Source organism: Macaca nemestrina, chromosome 3, assembly GCF_043159975.1.
Source record: "Macaca nemestrina isolate mMacNem1 chromosome 3, mMacNem.hap1, whole genome shotgun sequence".
NCBI lineage: Eukaryota > Metazoa > Chordata > Mammalia > Primates > Cercopithecidae > Macaca > Macaca nemestrina.
In genome coordinates, this window is record NC_092127.1 from 180,441,909 (window position 1) to 180,458,755 (window position 16,847).

The 16,847-nt window shown below is 38.5% G+C and overlaps 1 long non-coding RNA gene across 4 annotated transcripts in view; it reads left to right on the forward strand.

The window, feature by feature from the left end:
- LOC105487889 (uncharacterized) overlaps positions 1 to 16,847 on the forward strand; it is a 550,215-nt gene that overhangs the window by 290,793 nt on the left and 242,575 nt on the right. For all 4 annotated transcript variants that reach the window (XR_011621439.1, XR_011621440.1, XR_011621438.1 and 1 more), the window contains one exon: positions 9,705 to 9,842. This is a non-coding gene — a long non-coding RNA (uncharacterized lncRNA). The remainder of the gene's footprint in view (positions 1 to 9,704; positions 9,843 to 16,847) is intronic.

Sequence of the window (16,847 nt, forward strand, 5' to 3'; positions counted from 1 at the left end):
AGAAAGCCCCTAGAACTGATAAAAGAATTCAGCAAAGTTTCTGGATACAAAATTAATATACACAAATCAGTACTCTTCTATGCACCAAGAGTGACCAAGCAGAGAATCAAATCAAGAATTCAACCCCTTTTACAATAGCTGCAAAAAATAAAATAAAATACAATACTTAGAAATATACCGAACCAAGGTGGTGGAAGACTTCTACAAGGAAAATTACAAAACACTGCTGAAAGAAATCATAGATGAACAAACAAATGGAAACACATCCCATGCTCATGGAAGGGTAGAATCAATATTGTGAAAATGACCATATTGCCAAAAGTAATCTACAAATTCAATACAATTCCCATCAAAATACCACTATCATTCTTCACAGAATTAGAAAAAACAATTCTAAAATTCATATAGAATCTAAAAAGAGCCTGCATAACCAAAGCAAGACTAAGCTAAAAGAACAAATCTGGAGGCATCACATTACCTGATTTCAAACTATACTATAAGGCCATAGTCACCAAAATAGCATGGTACTGTAATTAAAATAGGCACATAGACCAGTGGAGCAGAGTAGAGAACCCATAAATAAACCCAAGTACTTACAGCCAACTGATCTTCAACAAAGCAAACAAAAACATAAGTGGGGAAAGGACACTCTTTTCAACAAACAGTGCTGGGATAATTGGTTAGCCACATGTAGGAGAATAAAACTGGATCCTCATTTCTCACCTTATATAAAAATCAACTCAAGATAAAGGACTTAAATCTAAGACCTGAAACTATAAAAACTCTAGAAGATAACATTGGAAAAACCCTTCTAGAAATTGACTTAGGGAAGGATTTCTTGACCAAGAACCCAAAAACAAATGCAATAAAAACAAAGATAAATAGCTGGGACTTAATTAAACTAAAGACCTTTTGCACAGCAAAAGGAACAGTCAGCAGAGTAAACAGACAACCCACAGAGTGGGAGAAAATCTTCCTAATCTATACATGGGACAAAGGACTAACATCCAGAATCTACAGTGAACTCAAACAAATCAGCAAGAAAAAAAACAGTCCCATCAAAAAGTGGGTTAAGGACATGAATAGACAGTTCTCAAAAGAAGATATCCAAATGGCCAACAAACATACGAAAAAAATACTCAACATTACTAATGATCAGGGAAATGCAAATCAAAGCCACAATGTGATACCAGGTAACTCCTGCAAGAATGGCCATAATTAAAAAAATAAAAAAAACAGTAGATGTTGGTGTGGATGTGGTGATCAGGGAACACTTCTATACTGCTGGTGGGACTGTAAACTAGTGCAACCACTATGGAAAACAGTGTGGAGATTCCTTAAGGAACTAAAAGTAGAACTACCATTTGATCCAGCAATCCCACTACTGGGTATCTACCCAGAGGAAAAGAAGTCATTATATGGAAAAGACACTTGCACATGCATGTTTATAGCAGCACAATTTGCAATTGCAAAAACGTGGAGCCAATCCAAATGCCCATCAAGTGGATAAAGAACCTATATATATGTGTGTGTGTGTGTGTGTGTATATATGAATACATATAAGTGTGTGTATATATATGTGTGCGTGTATATATGTATCACCATAAGTGTAATATTTATATATTAAAAAATGGAATAGTGCTCAACCATAAAAAGGAATGAATTAATGAAAATGAAGATTATTATTCTAAGTGAAGTAACTCAGGAATGGAAAGCCAAACATTGTATGTTCTCGCTGATGTGTGGGAGCTGAGCCATGAGGACGCAAAGGCATAAGAATGATACAATGGACTTTGGAGACTTGGGGAAAAGGGTGGGAGGGAGGTGTGGGATAAAAGCCTACAAATAGGGTGCAATATGTACTGCTCGGGTGCTGGGCACACCAAAATCTCACAAATCACCACTAAAGAACTTATGTAACCAAACACCACCTGTTCCCCAATAACCTATGGAAATAAAAATTATAAATGGAGATAAAAAGTAAACATAGAAAAGGTACAGTAAAAATATGGTATTATAATCTTATGGGACCCCTGCTGTATATGTGGTCTGTCATTAACATTAATGTTGTTATGTAGAGAGTGACTGTATATGGAATAACTCATGAGGCTAACATTAGAAACCATTTGAAAAATAAAGTAATGAAAAACTCCTAAAAAATAAATAAATTTGAGGAACATTAGAGATGATCTAGTTTAGAGAAATCAAACAGCCTTTATTATGCATGCCAATTTTAATCATGGGTGGGGTTGCATGGAGTGTTGTTGAGAATATTTATGAAATTGCATCCAAATTCAGTGAGAAAGAGTACTATAATCAATGAGTAATGCCTGTCATAGAAGGGCAGGGTCATGATACATATGTCAATTATTTGTTCTGTGATCTAGTCCAAAACCTTCATCTCACGAATGAGGAACAGAATTCCAGAAAGGGGAGGGCCTCTCCATAACTTGTTAGTTTATGATGTTCCTTTTCACAGATAAACACCTCAGTTCTCCAATGATTCTTTATGGAATGTGATTTTACGACCCTGGCCACACTTTGTGCTGTATACATTTCAGTTTGTTGTGTGAGAACAGCAAGGGGTCCTGAAAGGCATTGGCTATGGATTCCGGACATAGCTAGGTTTGAATCCTAGCTCATCTACTCCCCAACATCTCTGAAACTTAGCTGCCTCATCTTAAAACAAGATTGGTAATTATTTTATATCCGTAGGGTTGTGACAGTCCATTTATTCATTTCACATGTATTTCTTGTGCACTTGCTATGTGTCAATGCACTAGAGCTAGAACAGTGAACAAAATGGGCAAAATCCTTTACCATCCGGAAGCTAACTTTCTACTGGGTTAATGAGATTTTATGTATGTCTGTGTGTGTCTATTAACAAGTATCTGACACATAGTGGATACCCACTAATCACTGGTTCCCTTTCATCCCTTGCTGGCCCTGAACTCTACATACTTCTCTATGTCTGATGAGGGCAGAGCAGCTGGGCCTGGCAATAACCTTCCTTTGTTAGCGACATGTACTAAATTTGGTTAAGAGCAATCTTAATTCACAAGAACTCTTGGGATCGTTCTTTTGCTCTGTGGGTCCTTTCCTAGCCTGAGTAGGGTATAACTGGCATCTATGGGTGGCCACAGACCATTGGCACCCTGCCCACAAATGGTAAGTTCAGCCAGGGTCCTCTTTTGCATACCCACTGGACATCAGTTTCTTTGTCACTCTTTCTACTAATTCCCTCCCTCCTTTCTACACACATAGAACAAAGGAAGAATGAAATTCATGAAGGATAAAGCCTGTCGGTGCTCAGAAAATCAGTCTCTCTCTCTTCCCTCCACGTTTTTTCCTTGCAAAAGAAGGAAGGACTCTAATGTCTAGCTGCTCACATCTCTTTCTTGAGGTTTAAGGGGGTTCTATTAGGAACAGAAGAAGGGGTAGAAGCCTCCCCTACTCACTTGCGTGCCTTGTAGTTGTGATTTGCACATCTCCTTCAAATTTCCATCCTGTACACTTTAGGAAAATAAAAGTGGCTACTCACCAAGAAAAGACTAGGTAGGTAGTTAATAGATGGATTCAGTTCTTGTTGGGGAAAGAAGAAACCTAAATACAATGGATTTAAAATGTAAAATGATTTCAGTGGACAGTTCCTAGAATCTGAAGAAATATATAGTTAGAGAAACAGTTTTGGTAATGTGAACCAGAATTGGACTAATCTCCTTCTCCCCTAAATTTGATTATTTTCCCCAGGTAGTTCGCACTCTTACAACATAATGAAGGGCTAAGTGCCCAGGGGAGTTTTCCATTTCCTCTCTTTCCTGCTTGGTTTTGGGTGTGCATGGAAAACAGTGCTTGTGGAAAATTTGGTTGTGGTCTGTTTCCTATGGTTCACAGTCCAGGTGAAGCCAGTTGGAAATTAGATTTCTGTTTGGAGAGATGTATAGATTTTTTTTCTCCTATGCAAAGATAATGATGCTGTTGGTGTGAGGAAAAGTTGGAGGACATTTCCTGGGCACAAGATTTGGGGGGCTGGCACAAAGTTTGGGAGTGGTTTCCACATCTGCTTTTCACTTCCTGGTTGTGTAAGCAAAGAAAGTGGGAGGGGAGAGATCTTAGACATGCACAGAATCTTGCCTATGTGGAAAACTTTATAAACTTTCAAAGTGCTGCATGCACCGCCAGCAGCATCTTCTGAATCCTGTAGGGGCCGTGTGGAGGAGGCTGGGCAGAAATATTTTCCCTGTTTCATATTTGAGAAAATGGAGATGTGGCAGGGCAAAGTGTCTTGTTTACACTTACTGAGTAAGACAGAGGCAAGACCAGGATGAGAACCCACATCGCCTGCACTTCAACCAGGTCCTGTCCCACCTTCCTGCCGAGGCTGACTTCACTTGTCTAGGAGCCTGGTACCTTAAAGCTCTTCGTGACAGTTGTTCCAGCTGCTGGTCCCGGTCTCAAGTGGTTTATCATCCAGCTGAGGGTCTCAAAATCTGCGACTGTTGCCAGTGACTAAAGCTGAGCCAAAGATGGACTTCTCTGTCTGTGTCCCCACAAATCCTAAACTAAAGGTCATTTGGGCTTCAAGCCACATGCTGATCCCAGAATCATAAGACCTGTCTCTTCCATCCACTAATTTAAGTTGACTCGTTGGCATTCCAGTTTTATCATAGAAAAAGTAATGATGAGAATTGTTTGCCTCGTGGAGTTGTTATAACTAAGGGAGAAAATTAATGTGAAGATGTTTTGTAAAGAATAAAGTACTGCATAAATGTAATTTATTCATGTATTACATAGCAGTTACTGTGTGCCAAGCCCTGTTTGAAAGCTTTACAAATATTAGCTCAGGTAATCTTCACAGTAACCCTATGAGCTAAATGTTATTACAATGATAATCCTTATTTTACACATATGGAAACTGCTTGTCCATGTGCCACAGTTGGCAAAAGTAGAGCTGGGATATGAACCCAGGAAATATGAAGCGGACAGAATCTACATCCTCGACCATAACCCCACGCTGCCTGCAATACGTGATGATTATAATTATGATTAGAGATGTGACTAGAAAAGGCACAAACAACTCTCACTTTTTCTCTTTTAAAAGCCTGTGAAAAATAAAATAAAATTATGCAGAGAATGAATCGAGGAATGTTGAAGATAAAAGCAGAAATTAATAAATTATAAAAGAGAAAGTTGCAGAAATGACAGACACTTTCAAGAGCTGATTCTCTGAAGAAAAAAAACGTAAAAGAAAGAAACTTCTTGAAGTCTAATGAAAAAAAAAAGAACAAGTAAAAGCACAACCACAAACACTAGAAATGATAAGATATATCATGTATTAGGAGGTGGAAAATGTATGAATACATTATCTATAATTCTATAGCAAGATGTGAAAAAATGTTCCCAGATCAATTTCCTAGGTTAATTTTGGTAATTTAGAATTCCTTAGGAAATTGACCAAGGAATGAATATATATATATGTATTCATCTGAAATATATATATATATTATACATGTTATATATATAATATATATAAGATATTATATATAACATATATATTATATATATCATCACATAATCCTTTAATGGCAAATATATAATATATATTATATATATGTTATACATATATAATATATATTATATATGTTATACATATATATTATATATTATATATGTTATACATATATATTATATATATAAATATATATAAATAACATATATTATATATATAATATATATATATCATCGGCATAATCCTTTAATGGCAAAACTGAAAGGGAGTCCCATGAATATGAACATATCCACAATCACCAACCCTGATTTGGCAAAAAGATAAGAAATAAAGCAGAATAATTCAAAAAGATGGGGACAAAACTATGTGTGATGGTGTTCTTAACAATACGAAAATCTCAACCAAAGGAGCAAATAAATTAATAAGAGTTCGGGAAGGTGGCAGGTTAGAAAAGAAAATAAATATCCGAAATGTAGGTTTCCTGCCTACTAGCAATAATTAATTTTCAAGTGACATGGAAAGGTCCCACCCCCTTTGTAACATCAGCCAATATTGTGGAATAATTATAAATACATAATAAATGGGCAAGTATGTGTACTACATTTCAGAATCTACCTATTTAAAATTTCAAAACTTTATCCCATTGTGGTGGCCATGGAAAGAGAACCTGCTTGACTCCAATACCACCCACCAAGTAAAGGCCACGCCTTCCCCGGGATGCTCCCAGTCAATGAGCAAAAGCGATTGGGTACCAGCACATGGCTAATTCTACCAGAGGTGGAAATCCTCCATTGCGAAATCTTTGGCCTAGGCTCCCAATCAGCTGGGTGAGATTTTCTTGGCTGCACAGCAGTGTGAGGCTAGTTTTACCCATTTCCTTCCCCCACCTATTTCTTGTCCTTTCCCTCTCCCCTCTTTTTCTCAATAAGACATTTAAGGTTTATTCCTTTCCTTCTTTATGAATGTCAGATTTCATCAGTGGCTGACAGTGTTCCTGCCTTTTCCTGTGTTCTCTCCTATATTTTTCTCAGGCTCCCCCGCCACCTACCCCATAACCTAAAAAAGCCACTAGAGAAAATTATCTTTAAATATGTTGGGTTTACTCAGGAATAAGAAATCAGGATTATAATCTGGAATGCATGGAATGGCAAACCACCAGGGAAGGGTAAAAGGAAGCTTGCATTAGCAAAAAGGAATTTAAATAAGACCTTAGAAACAAAGTTTATTGGTTCCAGAGATGCAAAGCCAGGATTGTTGTCAGTTCATTGGTGGTCTTCCCATTTACTGGGCATGTGTTCTGAGAGAATCTTACCTGAATTACTGCAGTCCTAAAGAATGTCTGGTAATAAATCTTATCAAAGCAGGGGATGCATGAAGGTGAAAGGGTTTCTTACGGGGTTTTTAGAAAGTCCTTGTGAAAGGTTTTTATCTCAGGCATGTAAGCATGTGCTTCCTCTGCTTCATGCCTTCCCAGCCTTATTTCGTCTGGGTCTAATGAAAGTGATTTCCTCTTGTTATCCGCAACTTTCACACCCCACAACGCATCTCCTGCATGTCTGATTCTGTTCTAACTTTGGCTTCCTGAAGAACTTGAATTAAAACCCACCAACAATGCTATTTCATAAGCCCCTTTCCAGCTTTTTTTTTTTTCTATTTAGCTCTGTCTACTATTTAACATTCTCTGGTATACTTACTTATCTTGTTCATTGTCTTTATCTCTATCTCACTAGAATATAACCTCCATGAGAGCAAGGAATTCTATTTGTTCTTTATGTTCAGTACCTAAAATAATTCCTGGCTCATGTCAAGTGCTCAATAAACATTTGTTGAATGAATTAATGAAGGAAATGTTGTTAAATAAGACTTGAATAATGTTCTTGGAAAAGATGAAAATCCCAGTAGAATTTTAAAAAGTTTAAATTGAAAAATAAATATTTAAAAATAGACAACAAAATGTCAAAAAGAATAGCAAGATATTATGTGAGATATTGAAAATCTAAAGATGCAATAATTAAAGCAGCCTGGTGATGATTTGGGCATGGATGGACTGATCAGTAGGGGAGAATTAAAGCCCACTGTCATGCATTTTTGCAAACTCGAGGCATGAATAAGCATTTAAGGAAAGTATTATTCAATAAATGATATTAGGAAATCAACGAGAAAATAACAAGACAATTCACAAGAGAAGAAATACAAATAACTTATACAACTATGAAAAAAATATTTGACTCAATGAATTACAATAAAAAAAGGCACCATTTCACCTTTAAATTTGGAAAGGTAGGGTAGGTAGGTAAATAGAATATTTATATTGAACAGAGAAATCATGTGTTCTTTATGCTATTGATGATGCTGTCAACCGTCAAAAGACTGTAGGATGATTTGACACTATACGTAAGAAAACTGATGGTTTTGTGTATCTTTTGAACAACTTTCCAATTTATGATTGCAGCTTAAGAAAATAACATAAATATGAGCAAAAATTTAACTAAAATATATTTCTTGCCATATTGTTTATAAAAACTTAAAAAATGGAAATAAATATGAGACACTAAAAAATTGGCTGAATAAATTGTACCACATGCACATGATGATGTATAATTTAGCCATTTGAGTGATTTTGTAGAATATTTAATGTCAGAACGATGCTAAAACTTTTACTGGTCAGAATAAACTAGATAAATGGAGATAGGTATAATCTAGTGTGAGAAGAATTCCAAAGTTCTCAGTGCCTTACACAATGGCTCATATAGAACTGGGTGACTCTTAAAGACAGCTCTCCTCCCTCCACATGTTGGTTTAGCATTTCAAGATATCTCCTTCTTATGGGAAAATATCCTATATTTCCATCTCCATGTCACAGCAGGAAAAGGGCAGATCAGATAGTCACTACTACTAAAATGCTTCTACTTCAAAGTCGCATATGTCACTTCAACTTAAATTTTATTTGGCAAAGTCAATGGTTATATCGCACCTCAAAAGACAGGGAAGTTAGTCATTTTGTGGACTTGCAAGGAGAAGAGAACAAGATATTAATTAACAGTAGTATTCTTCCAATTAATGTATTCTGTTAAGAGTTTAAAATGACAGTACAGCTTGTAAAAATTGCATGTATATATTGTTTGTGTGTGCATCTCTGTGTGTATCTGTTTGGATAGAGATATGGATAAGGTAGATGTAGACAGATACATATGTACATATAGAGTCAACAGAATCTCTCTGGGTAGCAGGGCAATAGATGATTTTTGTTTTCTCCTTCTTCGTATCTGTTTTTTTTTTTTTTTTTTTTTTTTTTTTTTTTTTTTTTTTTTAGACGGAATTTCACTCTTATCGCCCAGGCTGGAGTGCAGTGGCATGATCTTGGCTCACTGCAACCTCCCCCTCCCGGGTTCAAGTGATTCTCCTGCCTTAGCCTCCTGAGTAGCTGGGATTACAGGTGCCCGCTGCCATGCCTGGCTAATTTTTTTTTTTTTTTTTTGTATTTTAGTAGAGACGGGGTTTTGCCATATTGGCCACGCTGGTCTCGAACTCCTGACCTCAGGTGATCCTCCCATCTCAGTCTTCCAAAGTGCTGGGATTACGGGTGTGAGCCACCAGGCCTGGCCTCTTATCTCTATTTTTAAAGTATTTTTACAATAAGCAAATGTTGTTATAATAAGAAATGAAGTTGTAACATTAAGAAAAAAGGTACATAATATGTTTATAACTGTTTGAAATTCAAATTTTATGTGTCTTTTAAGAAAGTAAAATCCTTTCAATTTTACCCTTTGCCATTTTTTATCATTCCTATCTCTTCTCTCTACTACTTTGCTCAGGTCCCTAAGCAGAATAAATTGTTGTTAAACTTCTGTTTGAGATGATTGTTGTTAATTTCCTTCCCAGTTCAATAAGATAGTGCTCAACTCCTGTGACTGAGTTATGATTAAAATAGCATTACTCCTCTTAAGGAAGATACAACGAAAGGACAGTTGGAGTTAAGTATATTCTAATGGCATGAGAGCAATTGTCACTAAAGAGATTTAAGATATGACCTTTTATTCTCGACCACAACTGTTCTTAAAAAAAAAAGAAAGAAAGAAAGAAAAAAAAAAAGCCTCGTGCATTTTGAATATCAGCATTCAACCCCATTTGGCTTAGCAAAAAACTTTGAAGGTTGAATTTTAACCCTGTTTTCTATTTCATTCTTGCCCCTTAGAATTCAAGTGTCTGTATTGGTGAAGGCAAAAGTCCTGCTTGATTGAGGCCTCCATAGCCTGTGACTCCATCTGAGCAGTGTCCCTTCAGAAGCTGCTTAAACATTTCCCTGAGCTTACAGAATTGCACTGCACTCTGGGTAAGCATGGTGTCTATTATATGGTATTGAGATTAATGAGATGAATCTGCCTTAGACGAGGGGATCTTCAGAAAGCATCCAAACCAGCCTGCACACAGGACAGCTTGTGTGATAAAGCAGAGTCTTTAGAGAGATGTATTTGGACTTCCACAAGTTCTGATGAGATCCTCACTCTCCTTCAGATGTGAGGCTCCAAAAGGAGGACTTTAGGATCTAGAAGTTTGCATCCCAGTGTCTCCTGGAGAACGTTGCTAATCTGTTTGCTATGAATTCTGACTTTATTAACTTTCTTCCAAATCTTTAAAATAAACAAACCCTATTTAATTTACCTGAGAAAAGTCTATGCCTGTCAGTCCTTCATTCTGAGCTGGCTATTTACATTTGTAAATGTAAATATGAAGGCCATGAAGGAATAGAAATACTCTTGAGCTCACTTAAGCAGAAAAGTAGCATCCTTAAATTTAAGGACACATGCAGAAACACCCAAAACCTGTGTTCCAGTTCTGGGAAAGATAATCAGAATGGTGTATCTTGGATTAGGGGATTTAAGACTCCCAAGTCAAATAAGTTACAGCCTTGCAACAATGTAAGGAATTAAATTGTATTAACTGATGACTTCCCAGTGGATGTTGTGAGGCAGTGGTCAGTGAAGGGTGATTGTGGATTTCTAGTAATTCACTATAAAGAGAGGTATGTTGAGAACTCTCAAGAGTCTCTCGTGGTTGGGCATACCAGTGTCCATCAATGTCCAATTTCTTCCCCATTCATGGTGCAAAGAATATACTTACTTTCTTCAGCTCCCTTGCAGTTAAGTGGGCGCCATATGACTTATTCTGGCCAATGAAGGATGAATGGAAGTGAAAGATATCACCTCTGGGCTGAAATAGTAAAAGGAGCATATGTTTTTCCAGTCTTGCTCATTCCTGCTGAATCATCCAAGGTGGTGGTGTCTCCAACAGTTTGGAATTTGTGGTGACCCCATAGGGAAGGTGTATTAGTCCATTTTCACTCTGCTGATAAAGACATAGCCGAGACTGGGAAGAAAAAGATGTTTAATAGACTTACAGTTCCATATGACTGGCGAGGCCTCACAATCATGGTGGAAAGCAGGAGGACCAAGTCACATCTTACATGGATGGCCTCAGGCAAAGAGAGAGCTTGTGCAGGAAAACTCCCCTTTTTAAAACCTTCAGATCGGCCAGGTGCGGTGGCTCACACCTGTAATCCCAGCACTTTGGGAGGCTGAGGTGGGTGGATCACAAGGTCAGGAGATCGAGACCATCCTGGCTAACACAGTGAAACCCTGTCTCTACTAAAAATACAAAAAAATAGCCGGGCGTGGTGGCAGGCGCCTGTAGTTCCAGCTACTCAGGTGGCTGAGGCAGGAGAATGGTGTGAACCCGGGAGGTGGAGCTTGCAGTGAGCTGAGATCACGCCACTGCATTCCAGCCTGGGCCACAGAGCGAAACTCCTTCTCAAAAAAAAAAAAAAAAAAAAAAAAAAAATCAGCTCTCTCAAGACTTATTCCCTATCATGAGAACAGCACGGGAAAGACCTGCCCCATGATTCAGTTACCTCCCACTGGGTCTGTCCCACAACATGTGGGGATTCAATATGAGACTTGGGTGGGGACAAAACCATACCATATCAGGATGGTTGCCCTGAAGAGATACCTGGACCAGTAGCTGACATTACATGACTGAGAAATGCATCTTTGTGGTGGTAACCTACTCATTTTTGTGGGCTATTGGTTACCATGGCAAAAATCAGTCTATCCTGACTAATTTACTCTGTACACTGATTCTAATCCATTTTCAGTCTGGACCCAAGTCTGGTTTTATGTCCTGTCTGATCTGGTCTCAATTTGGGCCATTGCTGAGTGCTGACCACACTATAGCTGTTTATTTAGCACTGGGTTTTCCAAGCCATCTTATCCACCGCAGGACAAGATGCTGTCTTTAAGATCCTTGACTCAATAAACTGCTCTGAGGAAGCAGTTGCCATGCCACGCTTTTCAGATGGGTCCTTTCTTCTGTCCAACCTTTATTATATAAAGTAGTTAAGAAAATGTGCTTCATATTCAGATGAGCTTAGGTGCAAATCTAGTCTCAGTCATTTCTAGCCAAGAAAATGGAAAAAAAAAAGAGAAAGTTGCTTAATCTAAAACCTTGATTTCCTTACTTACAGAACAGAAATGGTAATAGCACTTATGTACAGGACTGCTGAGAAGGTAGAATGAGAAAAGTGAGTAATATGCCTGGGAGGAAGTGCTGTTACATAGTACATGCTCAATAAAAGCTGGTTGTTAGTATTCTTCCCATTTCTTCCCTAGATTAGGGTCAGTTTCCTATTTCCCAAGTCCTTTCTTAGTAAGTCACAGTTTAGCCATTATCAACCTATTCTGGCAGATGTGGGATGACCTGACAATATGCCCGAAAATCTTCATCTAATAATCTTTTCCTTGGGGTTTAGAGGGTAGAAATTTTATCTGCTAAAAGGAAGGCTTACCAAAAGGACAAAGTGCTGGGGACATAGTTCCAAGTCTCAGCATGTATGTCCCCAAGCAATCTTCTGTTGGCCAAACAGCTAAGAAGGAAAGAATAAGCAACATCCCTTCTTCTTGCCCCATCTTTGCTTACTGGTTTGGCTGCTGTGTGTGGGCCATGCTTCTAAGAATGAATCCTCTCTGTTTTCTGCTCTGCTTCCTTCTTGGGGATTCTCCATTGACCTCTGGACTGCAGCCATCCTAAACGTTCCTCCGTTCCTCCAGGGCCATGCTTTGCCTACCTCCTGGCATTCATGCCTTTTCTTCCCTTGGTCAGAAAAATCCTCCCTCCCACCCTGCCACCCTCACTTGGCTACCTCTTATTCGAAGTTAGGTTTTCACATAGACATCACTTTTCTGGGAAGTCTTTCCTGACTCTGCAGTCCTAGGGCGTTGCTTCTACTGTGAACTCCATAGCATCTCACTTCTTCCTACCACTCCCATGTTTATCCTAATTGACTGTCTACTCATTTCTCATTAGGGTTTAAGCCACCTGAAGGGTTGTAGCCCCAGTGCCTTACATAGGACCTGGCACATCACAGATGGTCAATAAATATTTCTTGACAGAATGAATGAATGTCTTCTGCTCAGAATTTTCATATTCATCTTAAATTTTCATATTGACTCTATCTCTGTATCTAAAAATCATCTTCCAAAGATCTCTTCAGTAGTGCATTATTCTTTATCACCCTTGCCCCAGTATCCCCTGCCTACCCTTCCCTTCCTCCATGCCCATATGCCAGCTAGCTCCAGTTCATTCTGGAATGGCACAGTAGGAAGCATGATAGTGTAGAACCTGGCTACTCAAAGAATAATCTGGGCCACAGAAGCTTTGGTATACCCTTGGGAGCTTATTAGAAATAGGGAATATCGGCCTCACTCCAGACCTATTGAATTGAATCTATCATTTAACGAGATCCACAGGTATTTAATTCTGAAGCACATTTGGATTTGAGAAGTGCTGATGTTTGATTTGTGCACTTTACCCTCTAAACATCAGTTTCCTTTATTCCAAATGAGAAAAATAATACCTGTACCACTGAGTTTAGGTAGGGATCAAATAAGGCAGTTCGTATACAACACTTAGCATAATAAAGGTGGATATTATTGAAACATCCTTCCTCTTCCTGGGTCATTAGTCAGAGATCCCCAGTATGCTTTTGCATATGAATGACGGTCTCTAATTTGCCCTGGATGAAACTTGTAGACTATTTCCATTTTTGAAATCCTAAAGAGCCCATCTTTGAATTGTAACTTTTAGGAGGGTCTCTTCTTCCAATGAACTCTGAGTGGACATTACTGTTTTGGGAAATACCAGTTTTTAGTGCACATCTTAACATTTTAGAAATGTCCTCATTATCAACTAAGTTATTAGCTCCTAAGTAATGAGGCCATGTCTTAAAGCCCTTTTGTCTTTAGCAGCTGGAAAAATATAATGTCCTAAAAGAGGAAGAGCTCAAATATATTCTGATTTTGATGATGATAATGACAATTGCTTTCTGTTGATCATAACTTTCTGGAGAGGTAGAATTTGTTACTCTCATCTTCCTAGCCCAGTGTAGTGCTATGGTTTCCAAAGTTCTATTTCAGCAATGGTACCCTTTTGGCAATAAAATATTATAGAACCTCAGTAGATACTAAACATCAGAACTGTGCTGCTCTGGCTAAAATTGGGAAGCGAGCCCAGAATGCCTCACTTTTCATCTCTGTGTCCCATGCCCACATGGCTACAGGAGTCTAGGAGTCAAAAGAACTGGCTTTGAGATCTTCTCAAAAGCTTAGCAAGGATCTTGGTCATGTCACTTTCAACCTGGTGACCCTCAACCAGCTCATTCTCAAAATACACTTGTTTACAAAATGGTGGTAAAGAGACAATACTGAAAAACTGGCATTAATACTGCTGTTTTATGTTTTAAAGGGAAACGACATCTCCACTGTTTTGTACTTTTTGTCCTCAAATATCATGAGATATCAGAGAGATCCAGGATCTAGGACCAAAAGTCCTCTAAGAAAAACTGACAAAGGGGATTTAGATTTTTAAGCACATTACCCTTGAGAGGAGGTATAGGCCCCAAAGAGCTAATTTGGCCTTATATGTAAGAAAGGGGAGAGAAGCAGAATGGGGAAGTCTTTGCTAGAAGTGTGGAATCTGACCTCGTTGGAACTCAAAACATGATAACCCCAAATTTGGCACCTTGGTCTGCTAAGGATTTTAATCTGAAGGAAACTGAGGAAACCACAGAAACAGGAAGGTTGCCATATTAGTCAGGGTTCTCTAGAGGGACAGAACTAATAGGCTAGATGTATATATGAAGGGGAGTTTATTAAGGAATGTTGACTTACATGATCACAAGGTGAAGTCCCACAATAGGCCATCTGCAAGCTGAGGAGCATGGAAGCCAGTCTGAGACCCAAAACTTCAAAAGTAGGGAAGTCAACAGTGCAGTCTTCAGTCTGTGGTCAAATGTCCAAGAGTCCAAAAGCTGAAGAAGCTGGAGTCAGATGTTCAACGACAGGAAGCATCTAGTATGGGAGAAAGATACAGGCCAGAAGACTCAGCCAGTCGGGTCCTTCCACGTTTCTCTGCCTGCTTTTGTCCTAGCTGTGCTGGCAGTTGCTTAGATGGTGCCCAACCAGATTGAGGATGGGTCTGCCTCTCCCAGTCCATGGACTCAAATGTTAATCTCCTTTGACAACACCCTCACACAAACACACCCAGGAACAATCCAATCAAGCTGACACTCAATATTAACCGTCACAGTTGCTCTCTAACATTTATTCTCCTTTCTTTTCTGGAGACTCATCTGTCAGGTGTCCTGCTCTACAACAGCAGGGAGTGAATGTCACATAGAGAGGCCAAGCAGAATCTGAACAAATAGGCCTTGCTAAGTTCCCCCCAGGGTGCTAACATTATACCTTTGTCCTCCCATCATACTTCTGCATGACTATTTATACAAATAATCCAGTTTTTTCTGAGTCTTTGGGTCTTCATTTGTGAAGGTTCCTGTGTCATGTAAAACTTAAATACATGTGTTGTGCTTTTCTCTTGTTGCTCTGCCTTTTGTTAAAGGGGTGTCAGCCGTGAATCTTGTGATGGTTGAGGAAATTTATCTTTTCTGTCCTACAGCCTGTAAACCTTCCTTCTCTTCCTCTCTCCTTCCCTGATCCTCTATCTCACCCTCCTTCTCTTCTCATTATGGTTTTCCTCTAGTCACATTCTAAAAAGGCCCATATTGAGTACCTTAGAGGAAGTACAGATGGCTAATAAACATAAGGAATGATGCTCTACTTCAATATAGTTAAATAAAAGGCAATTAATGATATAATAAGTTGCCTTGGAAGTTGTTAAAGGTCAGAGTGCCAAATAAACAAGAGCACCTTTTTGATGAGCTATCTTCACACAGTATATAATTCCCTGTGTATTTTTTGAGGTATAAATAATTCCATTTCAGATATTTTGACATTTACAGAAATACCAAAAATAAGTGTTGCCTGGCCAGCCTAGAACTGCCCACTGGGGCAGAATTATTTGAGTATCCGAGGGGAAGATGATGTACATGACAAGGTTTTGTGAATAGTAAAGTTTTACATGGGTGTAAGGTACCAGCAAGGAATTTTTTTTGAGGATTTGGATTTGCTTTTTCTATCCCATCTAGTTCACCATGCTTTTTCAGGCTGGGCCCTGAATAATCAGCTAATATCTCTGGCATCTCCTGGAGAGGGGTGGGGTATGGTAGATGTCTGAAAAGGGCTATGGCTCATTGACGGTGGCCTAGAGCATTTTCCGGTTGCTTTCCTTCGTTTCCACAGAGCAGGAAAAGCATGTTCTATCTTATTAGATTTTGGAGATGTGGACACAGTACAACATTCCTGATTCAAAACTGTCAGCTAAAAAGAAGGGACTGAAGTCTTGGGTTAGTAATTTGAAAAGATATTAAGTGAAAGGAAGAAAATAGTTGCAAGGCCTAAAGACAGATTCGGTGATCAGAAAGACCTCTGTATTTCTCACACATTATCCTTAGAAAAATGAATTGATTATGCCTCTTAATATTTGAAATGAGAAGATCGTTGACACAACTGGTATGAATGGAAGCAGCTCTTACAGTCATGTAAAGAGAAAGGGGCAGAAAGAAAGGGTGGAAAGAACTACCTACATTTACATTTGGATGAAAAGTCATTTAAGACCTTGATATGTACATGAGCAAAGGAAATGAATGAAAATTTACACCAGAGGAAAGTTAAATAATAAACACACTAGAAAGTGTTCATCTTGTCTTGGGTAGCCCACACAATGGTGGGTATAAAATGGTTAAACTGCGAGCTCTTAGACTTTACAAACACAATTGGGATATTTAATTATGTTTCTCAAAAAATTGCCCCTGGTATCCACATTTCTTCCCAATTCAGGTCCATCTGACAGTTACCTCACCTACTCTCTTCCTTTGGAGCGGGAATTGCTC